General features: G+C 39.6%; 1 protein-coding gene across 8 annotated transcripts in view; it reads left to right on the top strand.

Moving 5' to 3' along the window:
• The window catches only part of sorcs2 (sortilin-related VPS10 domain containing receptor 2), a 484,520-nt gene that overhangs the window by 241,331 nt on the left and 216,567 nt on the right, over window positions 1-26,622 (top strand). Inside the window, exon 1 of one of the 8 annotated variants that reach the window (XM_062066136.1) lies at window positions 25,281-25,386. The exons of the other annotated variants lie outside the window; for them this stretch is intronic. The gene's annotated coding sequence lies outside the window, so the exon portion shown is untranslated. Of the gene's footprint in view, window positions 1-25,280; window positions 25,387-26,622 lie in introns of those variants that run through there. 8 annotated transcript variants of the gene reach the window in all.

The raw sequence follows: 26,622 nt of genomic DNA on the forward strand, positions 1-26,622 counted from the left end.
TGTACCACGCCGTTTGAAAAGAACGGGTCTTCTGTCCCGAAGTCAAAAGCAAACCTTTTAGCTCCGGCGTTGGTCTACCTTTAATTATTACCTCCTGCTTCGATTGAAAGTCCAGTTTAGAAAACTGTTTTATTTTACATATGTAATCCTCCATGTTTTTAATAAAAGTTCAGGCAAGAGGAAATAAACAATCGCTGCAGTCATTGCTAACTTTTTTTTTTTTTCTTCTGCGGCCGAGGAATGATCTCTGGGATCACTACCGCCCTCTACCACCAGGAGGCCGGATTACTGCGAGCCTCAGCCAGGACGTCTTTTGCAGCAGTTTTATGAATGCTCAGCACAAAAAATACGTTACACACATACAGTTGTTGACAAAATACACTGTACATTATATACCTCAGCTAACTAAACTATGCCATAGTTTAGTTAGCTGATATAATTCATATAGCAATACAGTCTCACTGCACAGCAGGCCAGCAGTTAGCCGAGTCATTGCGCACAATCCATGTTGAGGCTCAACTGAGTGACGTGCCTCAACTGGCTGCTGATCACTGCACCGTCTCTTCTCAGTATTTGAACGGCAAATGTGAAAATAAAAATAAAATAATCTAAAACTGGTGAAGTTACATGGCAAATAACTTTAGTATAATCACTAGATACATATAACTATTTAATTTTTTTTTTTTTCTTTTTACATTTTTTTTCTTTCCATGATGGCAGGTGAGGCCCCGCCTCCCCTGCCTCTACTGACTGCACGCCACTGATATATATATACTGTAGATATAGATATGGATGGATGGATGGCCCGGCCCCTGGCCAAATTTTTGTAACCCAATGCGGCCCCCGGGTCAAAACGTTTGTGGACCCCTAGTTTTAAACATTTCCATCACGCTGAACAGTTAAAAATGTAACAAAAATATTCACTAGTTTTCTATCTTACTGCATTAATGATCATTTCCTAAGAGCGTCAGGTTCAGATAATATCATGTGTGTGTGTGACAACTACATCTGTTCTCTCCTGTGAGAGCCGTCGTCACACACACTCGCAGGTCACACACACTCGCAGGTGGTATCCGCTGTCCATTGCCGCGGCAACAGCAGTTAATTGGCTCATTTGCATAGCGTCAGCTGCGCCGCGGAGGCGGCCGGATGTTGTTAGATTGAGCAGGTTAACAATGGCACGGGATCAGAGGTCATGTGATTAGCGTCCCGGCTTTAATAAAGGGTGCTGGTTTACAGAGGTGTGGACTCGAGTCACATGACTTGGACTCGAGTCAGACTCGAGTCATGAATTTGATGACTTTAGACTCGACTTGACAAAATGTAAAGAGACTTGCAACTCGACTTAGACTTTAACATCAATGACTTGTGACTTCACTTGGACTTGAGGCTTTTGACTTGACATGACTTGCTACTTTCCCCAAAACCCAAACCTTAAAAAGTTATTTGGGAGCGCTCCGTATCTTTCATTTTATACGTCTGTGTCTATAAGCGTGTGTGCTGCGTGTCAGTGTGTGTGCTGTCAGTACAACAGCCAATCAAATTAAATCTACGTTGTTTTCATCACACAGCTCTCATCCAATCCAATTGCAGGACAACCACCGAACAAGAGTTGTCAAACAATGCGGCAGTGAGAAACAATTATGCCAAAGTTGGTTTCGTTCGGGTATAAAAACTACGACTTGGCCAACAAAAAACGAATTGCCGTATGCAAATCACGCAGTTCGAATATTACAGACGGAGACGCAACAACTTCCAACTTCGTTCGACATTTGAAGTTGCACAAAGAAGGGTAAGTTTTGAATGTAAGATAACGTTTATTGGCTAAGTAACATGACTTTTATTTGCTGTGTAGTTAAATCAGAAGCTGCAAACTCACTGCTAACGTTATAACCATAGACATCTTATAAGGGTACGCAGCATTGAGCGCTACTGCCTACTGGCGCAGACGAGACGCGGGGCCGCCATCTTGGAGTGGTGATCCGCTCCACTCAGTGCAATTCATTTGGCAGGAGCAATGAACTGTCAGCAAATTTAATTCATCTTACCTCACTGAATACCACTGATTTTCACGCGTTTTTTGTCATACGTGTAGCTATGATAACGGACACATGTTTTGGCGTTTTTATTATTCATAGTTTGCTTAACAGTAATATAATATTCTTATACGCTCTAAGTGACCAGACGTCCGAGATCAAAACTGGGAATATAATCCCAGAGAAGGGGGAAAAAAACGGTCAGCTATTTTTAAGTTGAAGGAACAATATGATTAGATTATATTTACATGCGTATATCCTACATAAACAATGTATGAATACATTAGATATCTATATATTTTAGGGACCTATATACTGTAACTCTGTTGCTGCAGCAGCAGAGAGTTTATTCTGTCTTGACACTTTGTATTAATATTTTGTATTACATTCTTCCCTTAAATGATAATGTTTACAGTGATTGTTTTATATCTATTTTTTATGTATGTCGCTTTGGATAAAAGCGTCTGCCAAATACTTAAACATATATAAACACCTGAAAGTCTTTATATCAGCTAAAACCACCAATCTGTTTCACTGGATTCAGAATAAAACCAAATGCTGTCTTACCCAACAATGTTAGTATTTGAATATTGTTACTTGAAGACTTATTCCTGGTTACAATTATACTGTTAAGAAAGTATTGTCTTATACTTTTCCTAAAATGAGAATGCATCATAATCAGTGGCGGCTGGTGAATTTTGTTTTAGGTGGGGCTGAAAGTTTGTAAACCAAACCCCTGTAGGGGCGTCATCCTCCCCCAGAAGATTTCTTTGTGATTCTCACATACAAATATTGAAGATCTTTGCTCCTTCTCAACTTTGTGGTAATGTTATTTTCATAAAATACAACCAATAGTATGTTAATGTTTGTTTTTGCAAATGTGTTTATTCTGTAAAGGAATGAGTTAAATGTTTAAAATTGTTTAAACTATTAAAATGACTGGTTAATAGTGCTATTATGAATTGCAATGTCAGCACTATTTTTTTTCCTGCAATTCCAAATGCACTTGTTTTAATAAATAAATACAGCGTTTTAAAAGCATACACAATCTGTGTAAAAATATTAGTCTGTGGTTAAAAGGACTTGAAAGGACTCGAAACTCAAAATGCAGGACTTGGGACTTGACTTGAGACTTTCTAGTCTTGACTTTGGACTTGACTCGGGACTTGCCTGTCTTGACTCGGGACTTGACTCGAGACTTGAGGGCAAAGACTTGAGACTTACTTGTGACTTGCAAAGCAATGACTTGGTCCCACCTCTGCTGGTTTAACGATTTCGATTTTTGAACAGCTTTAGGATCCACCTCACACTTTTACACAGTAGTTGGGCATCCTAATAGGACAGTCTGACTCTGAGCAACACAAATAGACAGACTGACGCATACGCACTTGTCTGGTTTTGTCTAAATAAAGCAGCTAATTCATTTATAGACTTATTGATGGTAATGCTTTAACTAGATCAGCATCCATCAATACTCTAGTGGGCTAGTGACCCCGTCTCGCTTATTGACAGCTTGTTGTTGAACTAAAGTGCACATGTGGCACCCTGATCTCACTTTAATGGGATTCTGACTGCCTATACATTGCAAATGAGATGAATTTGAATCTCCACTTGACATATAAGGTTCTCTATTGACGTGACATCATGACATTGCCGTGACACTATGCAAGGGAAGGGAAGACCACACAACTGGGGCGGGTAATATGCAGCAGATCGTTTTGTAATCAAGTGACGATAACAACAAGCGGAAGGAGGCAAAAAAAATATGCCTCACATGTCTATTTTTTCCAGCGTCTACTGAAGTGACAACAGTTTGAAAGGGTTAACTTTTGATGCTAATAACAGTTGGAGGAGCTGCTTTTTATTGTTTTGATGTCAGTGCTGTTCAATTTTTTCGACGATCAGGCGGAGAAGCTGCACTGTAAAAAAAAAAAAAGAAAAAAAAGATATATACTTGGGCATAAGCCAGGGGTCGGCAACCCGCGGCTTCGGAGCCGCATGCGGCTCTTTGACCACTCTGATGCGGCTCAGCTGCATACTTGCCGACCCCCCCGATTTTCCCAGGAGACTTATGGATCTCAGTGCCTCTCCTAGATAACTCCCAGGGCAAATATAATCGTATTTTCACTCTAATTACTAAATTAAGGGCGTGCCCTAATTGCACTGCAGTAACTGTCCTCTATAGCATTTACAAACAGCGTGCCAGCCCGGCCACATGTTGTATGTAGCTTTTACTTGCGCACGTAGGAGACAGCAAAGCATACTTACTCATCAGCCACACAGCTTACACTGATGGTAGCCGTATAAAACAACTTTAACACTGTTACGTTACAAATATACGCCACACTGTGAACCCACACCAAAAAAGAATGAAAAACACATTTCTGGAGAACATCCCACCGTAACACAACATAAACACAACACAACCAATACCCAGAATCCCATGCAGCCCTAACTCTTCCGGTCTAGATTATACACCCCCCACCCCTCCGTGCGTCGGTTGCGCGGAAGAGTTAGTGCTGCATGGGATTCTGGGTATTTGTTGTGTTGTGTTTATGTTGTGTTACAGTGCAGATGTTCTCCAGAAATGTGTTTGTCATTCTTTTTTGGTGTGGGTTCAAAGTGTGGCGCATATTTGTAACGTAACAGTGTTAAAGTTGTTTTATACGGTACGGCTACCGTCAGTGTAAGCTGTAAGTGCCATCACGCCCTACCTATTCGGGAGTCTCCCGGAAATAATGAGAGGGTGGGCAAGTATGACGCTATCAAGCGCCATTCATTCAAATCTAGCGGGCCGCACTAAGATCACATTTCCATATTAAAGTGCGTGCCGGTGCGTGTGTCTGAGACTCCTGGTTAACATAGCACAAAGCAATTTAAGCTTTATATGCGGTGTTTTTCATTTTATTTTTTTTATTTTTTTTTGTGGCTCCCATTATTTTCTTTAATTTGTGAAACTTGTCAAAATGGCTCTTTGAGTGGTAAAGGTTGCCGACCCCTGGGATAGGCGGACCAAAATTGGCCCTAATTTGTTTTACAGTGAATTCCTGACAATCACAGCTGCCAGTATTTTACCGTAAATGCTATAGTTTTTTTGTAAACAGGTTAACAATATATTAGTTTTTTTTCATTGTAATTTACCGTAAGCCAAAACAGTTATCAACTGTAAAATTAATGGATTCAACATCTACATACGGTAATGTCCCATACATCCTGACTGTATTTTTTACAGTGAATTTCTGGCAACCACAGCTGTCGGTATTATACTGTAAATTGTAAATTTTTGTTTTTACAGTGTATACCAGGGGTGCACACACTTTTTCTGCAGGCGAGCTACTTTTCAATTGATCAAGTCGAGGGGGATCTACCTCATACATTTACAGTATATAGTTTATATCTATTTATTTATGAAAGAGACGTTTTTGTTAACAAATTTAATGTTTTTAATGATAATACTAGCATGTTTAACACATATAGATCCCTTTCTTTCATGAAGACAAGAAAAAAAGTTGGTGTATTACCTGATTCTGATGACTTGTATTGATTGGAATCAGACAGTGGTGCTGATAACGTCCGCATTTTCAAATGGAGGAGAAAAAAAGTCGTCCTTTCTGTCCAATACCACATGGAAGTGGTTGGTTTTTGGCATCTTATTTATCCAGCTTCCGTACTCGTTTTTATACACTTCACAAGAAATACATTGGCGGCAAACTCCGTAGCTTGTTAGCTTGTGCACGCTAGCTATCTGAGACTCTTATTTTGTTAGCGCAGGCGGGATGAAGCAGGGTTTTTATGGTGAAGACAGGAACTGTGCAGTCAGTGTTTAGAGTTTTGATGGCAGGTACATCGCGAGAGTCTCTTGAAATAAAAAGTGTTTCTCACCTTCCTGTCGGTCATTTTTTCTTAATAATGAGTTTGCAGCAGTGTCATCTCAGAAGACCCTAGGGTGCCGTGAATATCAATCAAGTGACGACTTGATTGAAATTGATGATCGCTAATTTTTTGGTCTATTTTTTTAATGCCTGGCTGACGATCGACTGACACACCTCACGCGATCGACCGGTAGATCGTGATCAACGTAATTGGCACCCCTGGTGTATACGTATTATAACCATAGTAATTGAGGTAATCTACCGTTTCTTGGTTTGCAGGAATCCACTGCATCTACTACTGTGATAAACTATTTTGGATTTTACTGTGTTTTACTGTTGCTTTTTTTCCATAGTTTTTCAATTTTTATCAATCAATGTTTATTTATATAGCCTTAAATCACAAGTATCTCAAATGTCTGCACAAGCCACAACGACATCCTCGGTTCAGAGCCCACATAAGGGCAAGAAAAAACTCACAACCCAGTGGGATGTCAATATGAATGACTATGAGAAACCTTGGAGAGGACCGCAGATGTGGCCACCTGCTTTTACTCACATATGAACTTGGAAGTGCCATCCCATGGAATTGTCTAAAATGTTTTGGTATCCTGGAGCATTCAAAGTTCCTTTCACTGGAACTAAGGGGCTAAGCCCAACTCCTGAAAAACAACCCCACACCATAATTCTTCCTCCACCAAATTTCACACTCGGCACAATGCAGTCCGAAATGTAGCGTTCTCCTGGCAACCTCCAAACCCAGACTCGTCCATCAGATTGCCAGATGGAAAAGCGTGATGCATCAGTCCAGAGAAAGCGTCTCCACTGCTCTAGAGTCCAGTGGACTCAGCTTTGCATTGGACTTGGTGATGTATGGCTTAGATGCAGCTGATCGGCCATGGAAACCCATTCCATGAAGCTCTCTGCGTACTGTACGTGGGCTAATTGGAAGGTCACATGAAGTTTGGAGCCCTGTAGCAACTGACTGTGCAGAAAGTCTTTGCACTATGCACTTCAGCATCCGCTGACCCCTCTCTGTCAGTTTACGTGGCATACCACTTGGTGGCTGACTTGCTGTTGTTCCCAAACTCTTCACTTTTCTTATAACAAAGTTGACTTTGGAATATTTAGGAATGAGGAAATTTCACGACTGGATTTGTTGCACAGGTAGCATCCTATGACACTTCCATGCTGGAAATCACTGAGAGTGGCCCATTCTTTCACAAATGTTTGTAGAAACAGTCTCCATGCCTAAGTGCTTAATTTTATACACCGGGCCAAGTGATTAGGGCACCTGATTCTCATCATTTGGATGGGTGGCCAAATACTTCTGGCAATATAGTGTATATCTGCCACCTAATCAACATTTTGTTCCCTTCTCTGCTATCCCGGTATGGCTACGGCGCAACACTTCCTGCTTCCTGCTAAATTGCAACTTGTGATTGGATACTCACTTTGGAATGACAAGTGAGTATCCAATCACAGTCTGGTTAACATCAGGCTACTTAGATAGGCTACTGTCAACAACTTGTGATCTGATTGGCTATATCGAAACTGTCTATCAACTCTATGTTTTTTCAAATTCATCCGCTAACGGTCCCAGTGAGTATCCAATCACAGGACACGTAAATGTCACGTTCAACGTGAGGCCATCTAGGAGGCCCTACTGACAACAACTCGTGATCTGATTGGCTATCCCAACTGTTTATCAACTCTATGTCTCCGTTCACTTACAGTGTACCCGCATGGTTGATTCTGAAGGCCCTGGGCAGATTTCGTACAGCATGGCAACAAAAGCTAACTGAATTCTGATTGGATACAAACTAAAACTAAAAACAACAGCACTGGAAGGAGAATAATATGACATGAAGAGAATATGAATACTTTTAGATATTTAGGGAAAGTAAATAAAAAAAGTAATTTTATCTTTAAAAACCTCTTAAGGCCTTAGTGGCCACATGCGTGGACAGCACCTTTTAGCTCTTATTTCCAAAATGGTGTACACTACTGAATTGGGGTCTTATGCAGACATATGGACACTTATACTGCTATCTGGTGGTGTCAGAAGAGTATAACATCTGGAAAAACATTTGGGAAAAAAAAAGTGTAAAAATACAAATTAGCATGTAACTACAAATAGGTACACATTTGTGTACTTATGGACTAAGTACATCATATAAAAAGATGATTTTTAGTTTTTATTCTAATTAGGGTCCAATAAGCCCAAATAGCAAAGAGAAATACAAAAAGTATGTAAACAAACAGCTTGGGCCTTAAGAGGTTAATTATGATCATCAGGGTAGGCCAGCAGAGAAAGCTTTGCTGGCCTTGACGGCACATCACTGGTGTATGGTGTGCTGTGTTGATTTTATTATAGCACACTATAGACATGAAAATCAAAACTGCTTTGTGTATGGGGCCTGTCACAGATAAAAAAAATTCTCTTTAGATTTCGAAAATATTGATGTGTTTTTTTATGTGCTTTACTACTTTAAACCTTGCATGAACCAGTCAAGATTAGTTTCATTCTAATTTGTGGGAATTTTGGAAATTATTTACTCTATTTTGTATATGTACTGTACATAAGTAAACACTGACAGAAACATTGTATCTTAGACTATATAACCGGATAGGCTTGGCTCGGATGGTACAGTGGCCGTGCCAGCAATTTGAGGGTTTCAGGTTCAATCCCAGCTTCCGGCATCCTGTTCACGGCCATTGTGACTTGGGCAAGACACTTCACCCACCTTGCTCCCAGTGGCACCTGCACTGGTGTATGAATGTGCAGGACTCCTTGGAAAAGTACTTTCTTAATCTTAATGTGTCTTTCCTGGGTAAATAAAGGTTAAACAAATAAAATAAATAAACAACGTTACATAATAATTAATTAAGGAATTCAGGATAAATCATATCATACACTGTTTTTTTTCTCCCATATACCTTGCACATTTTTAATTTGGCAAATGTAAGGACATTGATTAAGTTATTTGCTCAATCTACTTTACATAGTAGTTTTATTCCATATATTGACATGTGGAGAATTTTTTTCCCCCCTGAAGTCGTATTACTCCTCTCTTATTAAAAAAAATATTTATTATCGGGTTTTAACATATTACCGGTATTAGCAAGTCTTTGCCTGAATTAAAGTTAAAAACACGCACGCAAGTATATTTGTGTAATTAATGTAATGCATCATTTAAATTATCCATATTTATTAATGACCAGCTTCCTGGTTTTCTATGATAGCTCCGTACTAAGATCTAAACAACAAGTGCCGAATATCATTTGCAAACTAAGAAATTACTGGTCATATTGCAGGTGATCTTCTTAGACGGTGTGCGCAATTGATAACAAATTCAAAAGTGGCGCAGCCACCCTATTAATATAAGGTTTTTGCGTGTACTATAGGCTGTCACCATGGAGACACTCATTTCCCTCGACATCCATAGCCTGCTTCAACCCATGGCATTTTGTTATGTTGTAAACCATGCCGTAGACAACTGTAAATTGTGCAACCTTTTTCTGGGCTACTAGAAGCACTCCTCTTGTGCGATTTACACAACAGAACCTACTTTTAAGCACGCTACAGATCGCCAGTGCGATCATTTTTGGCACAATATCGGCACTAACAGCAGAAGTGTATTGGAATGATCCAGAAGTAGGAAAATTTGTTGTTGCCATAAGTGTTTTTTGTATATAGAAGATATAATAATACAGTAATAATACAGACCTCCTTATATGAAACAATTCTAAGCAGATGTTTTAGTGTCTGCTGGCTCCAAATCAGCCGCTGAGGTCATCCAGCAGCCCAAATATGTAATATCTGAATACATCTACTGATATTAGTTTTGACAGTCCAAATATGTCGACACGGACAAGGAAGATTCTTTCTCTCCATCATCTGTCATTGCACCGCAACCGCCTCCTTTTCACAACCATGTTTGCGTAACTGTACCAGTTTGCCTGTGCTTTTTAAACGTGCGAGATATTGATGCAAAAACAGTGGCAGCAAACACTCTTTGAACATCAAACTCAGGCTGGATCAATCACATTGTGAGCACTAAATGATTACATTTGCATCTCCTCCTCCCAGTAATGTGGGTGTTCAATGGAGGTTAATTTGAGTCTTTAATACCAAAGTTTTTTTTTCCCACACTGAATTTATGTAACTGAATTTTGTGCATTTGAGTTTTTTTAAACAATATTTTACTTAATTTAGCAAATTATGCTGACAATGCATGTCTTTAAATAACTCAGTTTGTTAAAATACAATGTTGTAAAATTAAGTTCATAAGAATTCAGTGCAAAAGAAGTCAGTGCAGAAATATTATTTGCTTCACAACTCAAGTTACTTCCAGTAAATTAAGGCTGAAGCATTCGACGGCGTCTCAGAACCAGCCAATGAGGTGTCAAGTTGGCAGTCACGTGACACGGGTCTTGCAAAGGAGCATCAATGAGGCAGTTTATATATCACTACACAGGTTAACCACCATACCTTCTCATAATCTGCATATATTCTGCAAATATAGTATATGGAGGAAAACATGCAAAATGGACAGCTACCGTATTTTACGGACTATAAGGCACACTTAAAATCCTTTTTTCCCCTCAAAACTCGACAGTGCACCTAATGTACGGAATAAATCTGGTTTTGCTTACCGAACTCAAAGCAATTTTATTTGGTGTATGGTGTAATGATAAGTGTGACCAGTAGATGGCAGTCAAACATAAGAAATACGTGTAGGCTGCACTATGCTGGCAATATGACTCAAGTAAACAACACCAACATATTATGTATTCCATTGAAAATATAGAACATTACACACGGCGCTCAAAAATCTATCAAAATGTTTTAGTATGACCCAAGCTATGAAGCCGCACCGCTTAATGGATTGTCGGCGCATTAAACATACAAGTATTATTATGGTGTGTTTATAAGGTAAGACATTATCTGGCGTTTTGTTTCGCAATATTATGCAAAAGCAACTTACCTTCTGGTACCTGCTGATCTGTATTTGGGATCTGCATATGTCCTGAAAAACTGTGCACGTCCGCCTTTGTAGTCTGTAACGACACCGTAGTCGATAAGCTTCTTCTTTTTCTCTATCTTCTTGTTATGGGACTTTCATCATCCGCTGTTGCCATTTCTAATATAAAGTAGTGTAAAGTTCTTACTTATATCTGTCAGTAAACCCGCCATGAAAGTGCTAAAACATACCGGTATAGTGAGTTTCCATAATTCACCCAAGGAACTTTAGTTATTGGAGAGTTCAGGTCGGACGTTTTTTCACAGGACACATTTCCGGCCTTATTGTTGTTTCCGGATGAGGAGATGCTGCTCCGTTATTGATTTAAGTAAAGTCGGAATGTCATTAAAACCATCTTTTGGCACTTCTTCCACTCCCGTCCGGAAGCCACTGTCAGAAAGCGGCTTGAAGATGATCTGTAAAACATAATCTATGCAACATTTTGACCAAAGAACCACCATTACATGTTATGTAGACCACAAGGAAATGTTTTCAATTTTAAAAATATATATATATATATATATATATATATATATATATATATATATATATATATGATTCTTTGAATGCGCCCTATAATCCGGTGCGCCTTATATATGAAAAAAGATCGAAAATAGACCCTCTCATCGGCAGTGCAATTTACGGTATTTTGCTCATTTAAGAGTTGCAGTCTTCAGTGCTCAGGCTAAGAGGATCAGATTTGTGTGTGCATTTAAGTTTGCAATTGTTTTAATGCACACAGATCAGGTATAAAAGGTTTATTGTTGTTGAAATAATATTGTGTAAAGCGGTGCCATATTGACAGTGAAACCAGCAGCAATCAGCATTTGCTGATGAGTCTCTGCACATCCTGTCCACCTCGCTTTAGCTGACAAATTGCTTTGTCGCAGGATTCTCCACAGGAATGCTCATGGGACGCACGCCCGACCTTTGACACTGGGGCACCTGTGGGCGTCTGAGGGAGCTGACAGGCGGCACTTTGTGGGTTTGAAGGGTCAAAGTGCCGTGATGGATTATTTGGGCTCTCTGTGTGCAATATTAACAGTTTGGAAAATTTGTCACGCTAAATCGTACACTTAGTGAAACTGCCCAAAGCAATAACTTAGTTTGTATTTGTCGGAAAAGCACCTTTGTTCTTTCCACACTGTTCCTAATTGCCTTTTGTTGTGTTTAAAGACACTATATGTAATGATTTGATTGCAATGTAACAGCTTTCACATCATGTTGATGTGATATTTACATGTGATGAGTGCTGTCCTTAATTTAAAGTCATTTTGTTGTACCCACTTCGGGTTGTGGTGCAAGTATTTTGAAAGACATGTTAGCATTATTTTAACACAAACTCAAAAGTTCTATAATCATTCAACCGGGTCAATGACTTATGAGCAATTAGTGGCTAAGATCTTTTGCTTGATGGTGGCCATGTTTTTGGGCTAATCCTGCTCATATACAATTGGCTTGTCGGTTCCTTAAAAGTGGAACTGAATAACTGCAAAGGATAACGGCACAAGCAGTACAATAGGGGTGCATGTTTTATGGCGTCATTAAGGGTAGAATCGTGTTCTAGTGTTCATGGCAACGCAGGATCACTGGCTATTTCTGGACCCACCAGGATGCCTCTTATGATTGATTGATTGAAACTTTTATTAGTAGATTGCACAGTGAAGTACATATTCCGTACAATTGACCACTAAATGGTAACACCCGAATAAGTTTTTCAACTTGTTTAAGTCGGGTCCACTTAAATTGATTCATGATACAGATACATACTATCAAATATATACTAACATCACAATACAGTCATCACACAAGATAATCATCAGAGTATATACATTTAATTATTTACATTATTTACAATCCGGGGTGTGGGATATGGAAGGGGGGGGGGGGGGTTGGTTTGGTTGGTATCAACACTTCTGTCATCAACAATCAGCATCAACAATTGCATCATCAGAGAAATGGACATTGAAACCGTGTAGGACTGACTTGGTAGGATATGTACAGCAAGTAGTGGACATAGAGAGAGAGATATCAGAAAGCACAAGAAAAACATTTGATTATAAACAATCCGGGGAGGGTGTTAGTTTAGGGTTGAAGTTGCCTGGAGGTGTACTTTTATTGCGGTTTTGAAGGAGGATAGAGATGCCCTTTCTTTTACACCTGTTGGGAGCGCATTCCACATTGATTTCGCATAGAAAGAGATGATGTTTGTTTAAATAAGAGAAATCAGCATATTAATGAGATTAAGTTATTTTGTTTGTACAGTAAGCTACATTATGTTGATGCTACAGTATTACATCACCCATTTGTTTTTCGCACACTACAATAGTTAGATACCCAGAATAGCTCAGCGTCCGTTTATATCAGCGGTGTCCAAAGTGCGGCCCGGGGGCCATTTGCGTCCCGCAGCTAATTGTTTACCGGCCCGTCACACATTCTGGAAATACTATTGTAAAAATAAAAAAGAACATTAAAAAAAGTGGAATGAGGTGAAATCTAACGAGAAAAAGTTGCAATGTTGACACAAAAGCTGCCATGCAGGCTGTTTTTTTAAATTTTGTCTCTTTATTTTTCTGTTTTTGCCATTGCTCAAAAAAAAAAAATAATGACAAAAAATCCATGTTATAATGAATTATTTTCAGGGCTCCAATTACTTCAAATATTTCACTTTAAAATGTTTTATGTGGTAAATATTGCATATATTGTGTAGTAGCCATATAAAAACATCAAAGTTTTCTTTGACAAAAGCGCATAAAACAAACAAAATAATTATTCCAGCATAAAATCGACAGATATATCTGAAGTTGATCTCGTAACTTAAGTGTTGAAAGTAAAACCTAATAAAAATGTATCACTTTATGAGTGGGGCACCTTTTGTATCCCAAATATGTTTAGTGATTTTTTATTTATCTTTTCACTGTGATTACTCAAAAATATGAAAGAATTAAAATCAATGGTGTCCTGCATTATTGATCTTTTAGGGCTCTAATTACTAAATACTGCATATTTCAGTTTTACTATTAAAAAACTAAGTTGTTTTTGACAGAAAAGCCGTAAAACATTTTTTAAAATTTGTATTACTTTATATCAACATGAAGTTAATATAGAGATTTACTGTAAGCGTTAAATAATTAAAAAATAATAATAATCTGACTTATTTTTAACATTTTAATGACTGAGACCCTTTATGGTCCCCGGGACCCCTAAAGGTAAAATAAATAAAAAAAATCCATACATTTTGTTATGGTTTGAAAATAAAAAAATATCAAAATGGCCCCCACATGCTTTAATTTTTCCGTGTGCGGCCGTCAGTGGAAAAAGTTTGGACACCCCTGGTTTATATCTAATTAGCCAAATGCAATGTGCCTCCGAATCGCTAAGGGCAATTTGGTAATATCTTCTTGTTTAGTTTTGTGACTAGAAGACTTGTGTAGGGGTATATTGTTAGGATATTGGTATTCATCTGTACTCTTATCAGTACAATATGTACCGTATTTTTCAAACTATAAGGCGCACTTAAAATTCTTTCATTTTATCAAAACTCGTCAGTGCGCCTTATAACCCGGTGCGCCTAATGTATGGAATAATTTTGGTTGTGCTTACCAACTTCGAAGCTATTTTATTTGGCACATGGTGTGATGATAAGTGTGACCAGTAGATGGCAGTCACACAAAAGATATGTGTAGACTACAATATGACTCAAGTAAACAACACCAACATTTGATATGTTCCATTGAAAATATAGAACATTACACATGGCGCTCAAAAATCTATCAAAATGTTTTATTACGACTTTGGTAAGCTATGAAGCTCCACCACTTGATGGATTGTACTGAGCTTGTCCCAATACAATTTAAATGTGGTACAGAGGAACCCAAGGATGCAGACGGAAGGTGAGTAAAACAGTTCTTTACTAAAGGAAAAAGTACTCACCACAAAAATCCAAACAGGACATAACAAAAGGCGACGGTGCGAAAAAGAGAAAACAAAATGAGCACCGTGGAAAAAAGAACAAAAGCTAATATGCAAAAAGAACTACACTTGGGTTGGAGTTGCAAGACGTGCAACCTACCAGACAGCACCAAGCTGGATGGCACTGGGAATAGCCAAGAATGTTTGCATCAAAAACTCTGGAAGCATAAAAGTCTTCGGACATTGAGAGTCGAGGAGTGGAATCACCGAGTGCCATCCAGCTACCAAGGTGCTGCTTAAATAGCACCCGGGTAAATTGGGAGCAGCTCCGCACGTCTCACAACTCCGCCCACAATGGGAACACAGGAACTCTAAGGGGAAGGAGAAATGAAGTGAACAAACAAGGTCAACTGCACCAACAAAGGAAAACTGAATACAAACCACAAGGTGGCAGCAGGTGGTGAATGAGCTTCAACATACGAGTATTCTTATAGTGTGTGTATAAGGTTAGACTTATTATCTGGCGTTTTGTTTCGCAATATTATGCAAAAGCAACTTTTCTTACCTTCTGGTACCTGTTGATGTGTATTTGGGATCTGCATAAGTCCTGAAAATTTGCACGCGTTCGCCTTTGTAGTCCGTGTCGACCCCATAGTCGACCCCCAAACGTCTTCTTTTTCTCTATCTTGTTATGGGACATCCATCCTCCGCTGTTGCCATTTCTAATATAAAGTAGTGTAAAGTTCTTACTTATATCTGTCAGTAAATTCGCCATGAAAGTGCTAAAACAAACCGGTGTAGTGAGTTTACATTATTCACCCAAGGAACTTTAGTTATTAGAGAGATCCGGTCAGACGGTTTTTCACAGGACACATTTCCGGCGTTGTTATTGCACTAGTCAGCCACGGATGAGGAGATGCTGCTCCGTTATTGATTTAAGTAAAGTATGAATGTCATTAAAACAGTTAGCTCCATCTTTTGACACTTCTTCCACCCCCGTCCTTGCACGCTACACCGCTACAACAAAGATGACGGAGAAAAGACGCTGCCGAAGGTGAGCCATGTAAATTAGACCGCCCACAAAACGGTGCATCCGAAAGCGATTGTCAGAAAGCGGCTTGAAGATGATCTGTAAAACATAATCTATGCAACATTTTGACCAAAGAACCTCCATTACATGTTATGTAGACCACAAGGCAGTGTTTTCAATTTAGAAAAAAAGAATAATAACATGACGCCTCCCCGTGACCCCAAAAGGGACAAGCGGTAGAAAATGGATGGATGGATGGATGGATGGAACATGACCCTTTTAAAGGCCTACTGAAATGAATTGTTTTTATTTAAACGGGGATAGCAGATCTATTCTATGTGTCATACTTGATCATTTCGCGATATTGCCATATTTTTGCTGAAAGGATTTAGTATAGAACAACGACGATAAAGATTGCAACTTTTGGTATCTGATAAAAAAAAGGCTTGCACCTACCGGAAGTAGCGTGACGTAGTCAGTTGAACATATACGCAAAGTTCCCTATTGTTTACAATGATGGCCGCATGAAGTGAGAGAGATTCGGACCGAGAAAGCGACAATTTCCCCATTAATTTGAGCGAGGATGAAAGATTTGTGGATGAGTAAAGTGCAAGTGAAGGACTAGTGGGGAGTTGAAGCTATTCAGATAGGGAAGATGCTGTGAGAGCCGGGGGTGACCTGATATTCAGCTGGGAATGACTACAACAGTAAATAAACACAAGACATATATATACTCTATTAGCCACAACACAACCAGGCTTATATTTAATATGCCACAAATTAATCCTGCATAAAAACACCTGCGTGTTTGTTATGCTAGCTCCTAGCTCCTCTGCTAGCTCCTAGCTCCATAGAACACGCCAATACAATTCAAACACCAGATCAACACACACAATCACTCAGCCCAAAAGACCGTTTACCTAACCCAAGGTTCATAAAGCTTATATATTTTTAAAAAGTTACGTACGTGACGCGCACATACGGTCAAGTTATCGAATGTTTAGCAGCCAAGGCTGCATACTCACGGTACCTGATATTCAGCTGGGAATGACTACAACAGTAAATAAACACAAGACATATATATACTCTATTAGCCACAACACAACCAGGCTTATATTTAATATGCCACAAATTAATCCTGCATAATAACACCTGCGTGTTTGTTATGCTAGCTCCTAGCTCCTCTGCTAGCTCCTAGCTCCATAGAACACGCCAATACAATTCAAACACCTGATCAACACACACAATCACTCAGCCCAAAAGACCGTTCACCTAACCCAAGGTTCATAAAGCTTATATATTTTTAAAAAGTTACGTACGTGACGCGCACGTAGGTACGGTACGTGTTATGCTAGCTCCTCTGCTAGCTCCTAGCTCCATAGAACACGCCAATACAATTCAAACACATGATCAACACACACAATCACTCAGCCCAAAAGACCGTTCACCTAACCCAAGGTTCATAAAGCTTATATATTTTAAAAAAGTTACGTACATACGCAAAAAAAAGCCAAAGCTGCATACTCACAGTAGCACGTCTGCGTCTTTGTCATCCAAATCAATGTAATCCTGGTAAGAGTCTGTGTTGTCCCAGTTCTCTACAGGCGTCTGTGTATCCAAGTCAAATGTCCTCCTGGTTAGAGTCTCTGTTATCCGAGTTCTTCCATCTTGACTGCATCTTTCGGGAATGTAAACAAAGAAGCGCCGGCTGTGTACTGTTGTGGCTGACTACGTTCGAAAAATACGTCCATTTCGCACCGACAACTTTCTTCTTTGCTTGCTCAGCTTCCTTCTTCATAATGCAATGAACATGATTGAAACAGATTCACGAACACAGATGTCCAGAATACTGTGGAATTATGAAATGAAAACAGAGCTTTTTCGTATTGGCTTCAATGTGGAAGGCATACCTGTGTTCGCCGGGCTACGTCACGCGCATACGTCATCCTCAGAGGCGTTTCGAACCGGAAGTTTAGCGGCAAATTTAAAATGTCACTTTATAAGTTAACCCGGCCGTATTGGCATGTGTTATAATGTTAAGATTTCATCATTGATATATAAACTATCAGACTGCGTGGTCGGTAGTAGTGGGTTTCAGTAGGCCTTTAATGCGCCCTATAATCCTGTGCGCCTTTTGTATGAAAATAGACCTGACTCGACCCGCTCATCGGCAGTGCACCTTATAATCCGGTGCGCCCTATGGTCCGGAAAATACGGTAAGTGGTGTAAATAAAGATGTGAAAAAATTCATTTTTATTAGCATTTTAATTAGCACAAGAGGTTGTACACCACCAACAGCATGTAATATCTCACAGCAGGGAAGTATTTTATCAACACCTGCTTTTCAAGTCTTAGACAATTGAACTCTGTATGCAGTGCAGGTGGCACAGGGGTTAGTGCATGTGCCTCACAATACGAAGGTCCTGAGTAGTCCTGAGTTCAATCCCGGGCTCGGGATCTTTCTTTGTGGAGTTTGCATGTTCTCCCAGTGACTACGTGGGTTCCCTCCGGGTATTCCGGCTTCCTCCCACCTCCAAAAACATGCACCTGGGGATAGGTTCATTGGCAACACTAAATTGGCCCTAGTGTGTGAATGTGAGTGTGAATGTTGTCTGTCTATCTGTGTTGGCCCTGCGATGAGGTGGCAACTTGTCCAGGGTGTACCCCGCCTTCCGCCCGAATGCAGCTGAGATAGGCTCCAGCACCCCCCGCGACCCCAAAAGGGACAAGCGGTAGAAAATGGATGGATGCAGTGCAAGGTGCAAGGCAGTTGTATCATCTTCTTGTAAAGAGCACACAGATCCATCACTGTCTTTCTATTACTTACAATTACACTCAGCTCTGCATATGAATGTATGGCATTCATATGCAGAGCACAGACCTTTTACATAATACATTCAATATGAATAAATAAAATCAATTAGTATGTTAATTGTGTGTGCATATAAACAAGGTTTGTTTGATGCGCGATGGAGTGATATCAGACGGCGATTAGAGATCTGTCAGCGGATGCTATCTTGCTTTAGAGCAATTTTATGGATTATTGTATAACTTAATCTTTTTACGTTTTTGAGTGGATTAATATTGGCCTGCGGATTACTGGATCGCTGAGAGGACGTTTGATGAAGCTCGGTAGCGGCGGTCACTTCAAACTGACACAAACCCTTACCAGCGTGTGTTACTTTGAGGGACTTTTATGGATGAAATATTGTTATGTTACAAACTTTTCTGTGGTGTTGCTTCATTATTTGTGATTATTCCAAGATGAATATCAAATCCTACCCATGACTTTTTTCATGTGTTGCAGCGTAACCTAAGTAAATGCAACAGTCATAATTATGACAGTCAGCTGGATTAAATAAATACAGATAGCCATGTATCATTTGTCCAGAATCTTAACGGTCTTCCTGGATCGACCCAATTAGGAACCGGTCCCATAAAATACAGGTACGCCGTACAAATCCCTAGAAGTGAGCGCTAAATCCTAACAGCTAAGCTTACTGAACATCCATCCATTCATCCATTTTCTACCGCTTGTCCCTTTCATGGTCGCGGGGGGTGCTGGAGCCTATCTCAGCTGCATTCGGGCTATAGGCGGGGTACACCCTGGACAAGTCGCCAGCTCATCGCAGTGCCAACACAGATAGACAGACAACATTCACACACTGAACATACTAATAGCTAATGGTGCGTTACAGTTGTACTGGGAAGTCGGAATTTCTGAGTTCCGAGTCGGAAATTTCAACTGGAACGACCCCTGAGGTCGCATACCCTACTCGAAAAATTGGAGAGCTCTCACCACCCCCGAGTTGAGGGATGGCTGCTCAAAATGCAAACAATAATACAAACTTTTGCAATTAGCACTTCAGACTATTTTTTGTAGCACTGAATCAGCAATATTTGATGTGTTTTTGGACGTTTATATATGATATTAGGGATGTAACGGTATCAAATCTCACGGTTCGATATTATCACAGTGTTAAGGCCACAGTGCGATATTATTGCGGTAAGACATGCACCTGGGGATCGGTTGATTGGCAACACTAAATTGGCCCTACTGTGGGAATGTGAGTGTGAATGTTGTCTGTCTATCTGTGTTGGCCCTGCGATGAGGTGGCGACTTGTCCAGGGTGTACCCCGCAATTCCGCCCGATTGTAGCTGAGATAGGCTCCAGCGCCCCCCGCGACCCCGAAGGGAATAAACGGTAGAAAATGGATGGATGGATGGTGTCCCCAAAAAAAATAAGGTTGGTTAAAAATCTGATTTTTTTGCCCTCTAGTGACACAAATCAGATTTTTTGCTCCAAAGTGCTTCAAATCTAATCTTTTTCGCATCAGATTTAGGACACACCAGGAGGTAGTCCTGAATCCAATTGGAATCTGATCTTTTCAAATGTGACTTCATGTGTCTTTTTTAAGTCATTTGTGTGCGCCAGAAAGACGCAGTCACCAGCGGAAGTACATACTTCATCACAACATCCGGTTTTGGTGAGCAAAGTCTATTTGAGTCTCAAATAGACTTTGCGGGGGCGAAAATGTGGTCGTCTCAAATTTTGAGACGACCACATTTTTGGTGCATCACCTGTCAATAGTGCTTAAATAAGATTCTATATGTAATATATGAATATATATTTAGACTCTGAAGAAACAGCGATTGTTAAAAGACCGGAATTGATGCCCGGGTCCAGCTGGAATAGGCTACAGCCCCCCGTGACATCAAGAGACAAGCGGTAGAAAAATAGACGAAAGGATTGAATATACGTCAAGTAGCTTTGGTTTGCTTGAATTTCCCACATTGAACATTTTGCTGGCTCTGTGTCGCCTTGGAACCGCTCGAAACGAAAGTGGCGCACTTCGCTTTGCAGAACGCAGACTTTCTTACCTCCGCCAAAGAGGTTATGTTTTGGTCTGGGCTTGTTTGTTTGTCTCTCAGCAACTTAACTCAACCAGTTATGGACGGATCTAATGTCCAAAAAACAATTCCTTTTATCTACAACGAGTACAGACACGCTTCACTTTCTGCTTAAGGCGTTCAACGCCGCCACCTTGCCGATGTTCTGGTTAAGCGGTCCTGTGCTGCGCAGAGGACATACTTGCCAACCCTCCCGAAATTTCCGGGAGACTCCCGAATTTCAGTGCCTCTCCCGAAAATCTCCCGGGACAACTATTCTCCCGAATTTCTCCCGATTTCCAGCCGGACTTAAGGCACGTGCGGACCTGAGTGAGGACAGCCTGTCGTCACGTCCGCTTGGCCAACCAAAAAGTAAACACAGAACACTATACCGTATAGTGTTCTGTGGTTACTTTTTGGTTGGCCAACGGTTTACGTTGTATTGCGCACCCTGACAGCAAGTGTGGGAGTTTTGTTTTTTTTGTTTTTTTTTCAAAACCTTTATTTATAACATTCAACAATCAAAAAAAATTATAATAATCAATCAATCAATCACTGTTTATTTATATAGCCCTAAATCACAAGTTTCTCAAAGGGCTGCACAAGCCACAATGACATCCTCGGTACATGGCCCACATAAGGGCAAGGAAAAACTCACCCCAGTGGGACGTCGATGTGAATGACTATGAGAAACCTTGGAGAGGACCGCATATCTAGGGGAGACCGAAAGCAATGGATGTCGAGTGGGTCTGACATAATATTGTGAAAGTCCAGTCTATAGTAGATCCAACATATCAGCGAAAGTCCAGTCCATAGTGGATCCAACATAATAGTGAGAGTCCAGTCCATAGTGGAGCCAGCAGGAAACCATCCTGAGCGGAGATGGGTCAGCAGCGCAGAGATGTCCCCAACCGATGCACAGGCTAGCTGTCCACCCCGGGTCCCGACTCTGGACAGCCAGCACTTCATCCATGGCCACCGGACCTGTGTAACTCCCCCTCCACAAGGGAGAGGGGAACAGAGGAGAAAAGAAAAGAAACGGCAGATCAACTGGTCTAAAAAAGGGGTCTATTTAAAGGCTAGAGTATACAAATTAGTCTTAAGATGGGACTTAAATGCTTCTACTGAGGTAGCATCTCTAACTGTTACCGGGAGGGCATTCCATAGTACTGGAGCACGAATACAAAAACGCTCTATAGCCCGCAGACTTTTTTTGGGCTCTGGGAATCACTAATAAGCCGGAGTTCTTTGAACACAGATTTCTTGCCGGGACATATGGTACAATACAATCAGCAAGATAGGCTGGAGCTAGACCGTGTAGTATTTTATACGTAAGTAGTAAAACCTTAAAGTCACATCTTAAGTGCACAGGAAGCCAGTGCAGGTGAGCCAGTATAGGTATATATATATATATATATATATATATATGTATATATATATATATATATATATATATATATATATATATATATATATATATATATATATATATGTATGTGTGGGAAAAAATCACAAGACTATTTCATCTCTACAGGCCTGTTTCACGAGGGACTTCCTCAATCCTCAGGAGATTTACATATTACATATATATTACGCTCTACCACGGTATCGAGCACTATTTTTTGGATAATCTAATTAAGACATATATATATATATATATATATATAATTAAGACATATATATATATATATATATATATATATATATATATATATATATATACTGTATATATGTATATATGTATATAAAGGTATATACAGTATAGGCGTAATATGATCAAACTTTCTTGTTCTTGTCAAAAGTCTAGCAGCCGCATTTTGTACCAAATGTAATCTTTTAATGCTAGACATAGGGAGACCCGAAAATAATACGTTACAGTAATCGAGACGAGACGTAACGAACGCATGAATAATGATCTCAGCGTCGCTAGTGGACAAAATGGAACAAATTTTAGCGATACTACAGAGATGAAAGAAGGCCGCTTTAGTAACACTCTTAATATGTGACTCAAACGAGAGAGTTGGGTCGAATTGATTGATTGATTGATAATAATCAAAACAAGTACAGAAACAGTACAAAACAGCGCAAGGGGGTTTGTAAACTCAATAAAGCAACTAAAGAAGAATGCAAAATATATGGCAAGTGTGGGAGTCGGTTCTGAAGTATGAAGTAAAGAGACGTAACTTTGTCACCTCGCCTGGTTATTGACTCCAACCCAGAATATTCGACTGCCCATACCTACGCTCCTTCAAAGGCTGCAAAGCTTTGCACTTTCAAATACAACAATGAGTAGAGAGGAGTGTTATGTGTGTATATGTGTAAATAAATTAACACTGAAATTCAAGTATTTATTTTATATATATATATATATATATATATATATATATATATATATATATATATATATATATATATATATATATATATATATATATATATATATATATATATATAGTAAAATACACATATATATATATATATATATATATATATATATAGCTAGAATTCACTGAAAGTTAAGTATTTATTTTATATATATATATATATATATATATATATATATATATATATATATATATATATATATATATATATATATATATATATATATATATATATATATATATATATATATATATATATATATATAAGAAATACTTGAATTTCAGTGAATTCTAGCTATAAATATACTCTTCCCCCTTAACCCTGCCCCCCGGCCCCGCCCCCGCAATCTCCCGAATTTGGAGGTCTCAAGGTTGGCAAGTATGGCAGAGGACTCTGGGTGATGTAGTTTATTTACAGACCCGGCCAACGCTGAAACACCAGAAAAACTACAGTCATCAAGTTTTCGTATTATTATTCTGAAGACTTCGAAACCGAAACACTGCAATATTTATAATACTGTTACATCCTTAAAGGCCTACTGAAACCCACTACTACCGACCACGCAGTCTGATAGTTTATATATCAATGATGAAATCTTAACATTGCAACACATGCCAATACGGCCGGGTTAACTTATAAAGTGACATTTAAAACTTCCCGGGAAATATCCGGCTGAAACGTCGCGGTATGATGACGTATGCGCGTGACGAAGTCAGAGTAACGGAAGTTATGGTACCCGTAGAATCCTATACAAAAAGCTCTGTTTTCATTTCATAATTCCACAGTATTCTGGACATCTTTTGCAATTTGTTTAATGAACAATGAAGGCTGCAAAAAAGACAGTTGTAGGTGGGATCGGTGTATTAGCAGCGGACTACAGCAACACAACCAGGAGGACTTTGTTGGAGCGCTAGCCGCGCTAGCCGCCGACCTCACCTTGACTTCCTACGTCTCCGGGCCGCCAAACGCATCGGGTGAAGTCCTTCGTCCTTCTGCCGATCGCTGGAACGCAGGTGAGCACGGGTGTTGATGAGTAGATGAGGGCTGGCTGGCGTAGGTGGAGAGCTAATGTTTTTAGCATAGCTCTGTGAGGTCCCGTTGCTAAGTTGCTAAGTTAGCTTCAATGGCGTCGTTAGCAACAGCATTGTTAACCTTCGCCAGCCTGGAAAGCATTAACCGTGTATTTACATGTCCACGGTTTAATAGTATTGTTGATTTTCTATCTATCCTTCCAGTCAGGGGTTTATTTTTTTGTTTCTATATGCAGTTAAAGCACGATGCTATCACGTTAGCTCGTAGCTAAAGCATTTCGCCGATGTATTGTCGTGGAGATAAAAGGCACTGTATGTCCATTTCGCGTTCTCGACTCTCATTTTCAAGAGGATATAGTATCCGATGTGGTTTAAAATACAAATCCGTGATCCACAATAAAAAAAGGAGAGTGTGGAATCCAATGAGCCAGCTTGTACCTAAGTTACGGTCAGAGCGAAAAAAGATACGTCCATCACTGTCTCTCAAGTCCTTCACTGTAACGTTCCTCATCTACGAATCTTTCATCCTCGCTCAAATTAATGGGGTAATCATCACTTTCTCGGTCCGAATCTCTCTCGCTCCATTGTAAACAATGGGGAATTGTGAGGAATACTAGCTCCTGTGACGTCACGCTACTTCCGGTACAGGCAAGGCTTTTTTTTATCAGCGAGCAAAAGTTGCGAACTTTATCGTCAATTTTCTCTACTAAATCCTTTCAGCAAAAATATGGCAATATCGCGAAATGATCAAGTATGACGCATAGAATGGATCTGCTATTCCCGTTTAAATTTAAAAAAATCATTTCAGTAGGCCTTTAATGGTAATGTTACTGTCGTGTGAATACATTTTTTTCTTGTGCTTTATGTGACAGGATGTACATTTAGTTACTATTAGAATACAGTGATTGTAAGTAGCAGAGTAAGCTCTTGAGTTGTATTACTATGTCATTTTATATTTGCAACTTAAAAATGTTTGTTATTAATGGCAACAGTAAAGCACCGTTATTTGTATTATATGGAGCTAATGTTATTGTCATGCCAGCATTAATAAGAGCCATTGTAGTATTGGACGGCTCCAGCAGGGGGCGCGTTGTGCTGGGAGCTACATAAGGGGACACCTGACTTCCTCCTTGCAGTCATTACAGACGTGAGCAGAACCAAGTTGTGTCCTCGTATCTGTATAAATCAAACATCTCCCTTCTCAGGTACAAGTGTCTTTATGTAAATAGTTTTACCCCTGAATGTATCTTTATAGTGTTTAAACATGTTTGAAAGAGTACATTTTTTATGATATGTGTATTTTCAGGCGACAAGGCTTTATACATGACCAAGCTAATGCTAAAGCTAATTGCACTGCCAATGTCAAAGCGGATGCTAACTGCATCAACAATGTTAAATATATTGAAAGGTACTGTGCATAGTTAATTATTAAACTGTGTATATTGCTGCTGAAATGTGTATTTACTACAGTTTCTGGGACTAATTCAGTGTAGTTTGTTTAATATTAAGGAATGATAAGTGACTTTTGTTACTAAAACAATATAGGCTTACTGTTTTTACTTTGTATTTACTTGTTGAGACATCTTCAAATACTGTTACACTAAGGTAAAGTCTATTAGTGCAAAGAACAGGAAAATCTACTCGATTATTTTAATGTAAAATCTGTATGATAATACTGGAGTGCATTTTATGTTTGTTGCAATACTGTGTACTTGTAGATGTTTGGTGTTTGATTTGTGGCAGTCATTACAGACGTGAGCAGAACGAAGTTGTGTCCTCGTATCTGTATAACTCAAACATCTCCCTTCTCAGGGCGATAACATTTACAGTATTTTTCGGCCCATAGGGCGCACCATATTAAAAGGGGCACTGCCGATGAGCGGGTCTAGTCAGGTCTATGTTCATACAAAAGGCGCACCGGATTATAAGGCGCAATAAAGGGGTCTTTTTTTTTTCTTCTTGTGGTCTACATAACATGTAATGGTGTTTTTTTGGTGAAAGTTTTGCATAGATTATGTTTTACAGATCATTTTCAAGTAGTAGTGATTGGATCGGCAGTTCTTTTGACTGTACTGAATCACTAGAATCAGTTCCTTAAATTGATTCATTCAAAAAAATCGTTCACCGAATCCCCCCCCCCCCCAAAAAAAAATTAGGGGGGGCGTGCGTAGTACAGTACAGTGCAGACATTCGCGGGAGAAGCAGCAAATAGGGTGAACGCGAGTCCCTAGTAGTGATGGGATCGGCAGTTCTTTTGACTGTACTGAATCACTAGAATCAGTGACTGACACAGCGCCACAGTCAGCACAGTTCAGTACGTGAATCTGAATCACTTCTGCAGCAGCAGTTCTGTGTGCAGGTCGGCGAATCATGAGTCAGTCAGTAACAGCTTCCCCAGCGGCAATGAACGACGCGCACAGTGACTGAACGAGAGCCTCAAT

The sequence above is a fragment of the Entelurus aequoreus genome, linkage group LG12 (assembly GCF_033978785.1).
Source record: "Entelurus aequoreus isolate RoL-2023_Sb linkage group LG12, RoL_Eaeq_v1.1, whole genome shotgun sequence".
NCBI classification, from domain to species: domain Eukaryota; kingdom Metazoa; phylum Chordata; class Actinopteri; order Syngnathiformes; family Syngnathidae; genus Entelurus; species Entelurus aequoreus.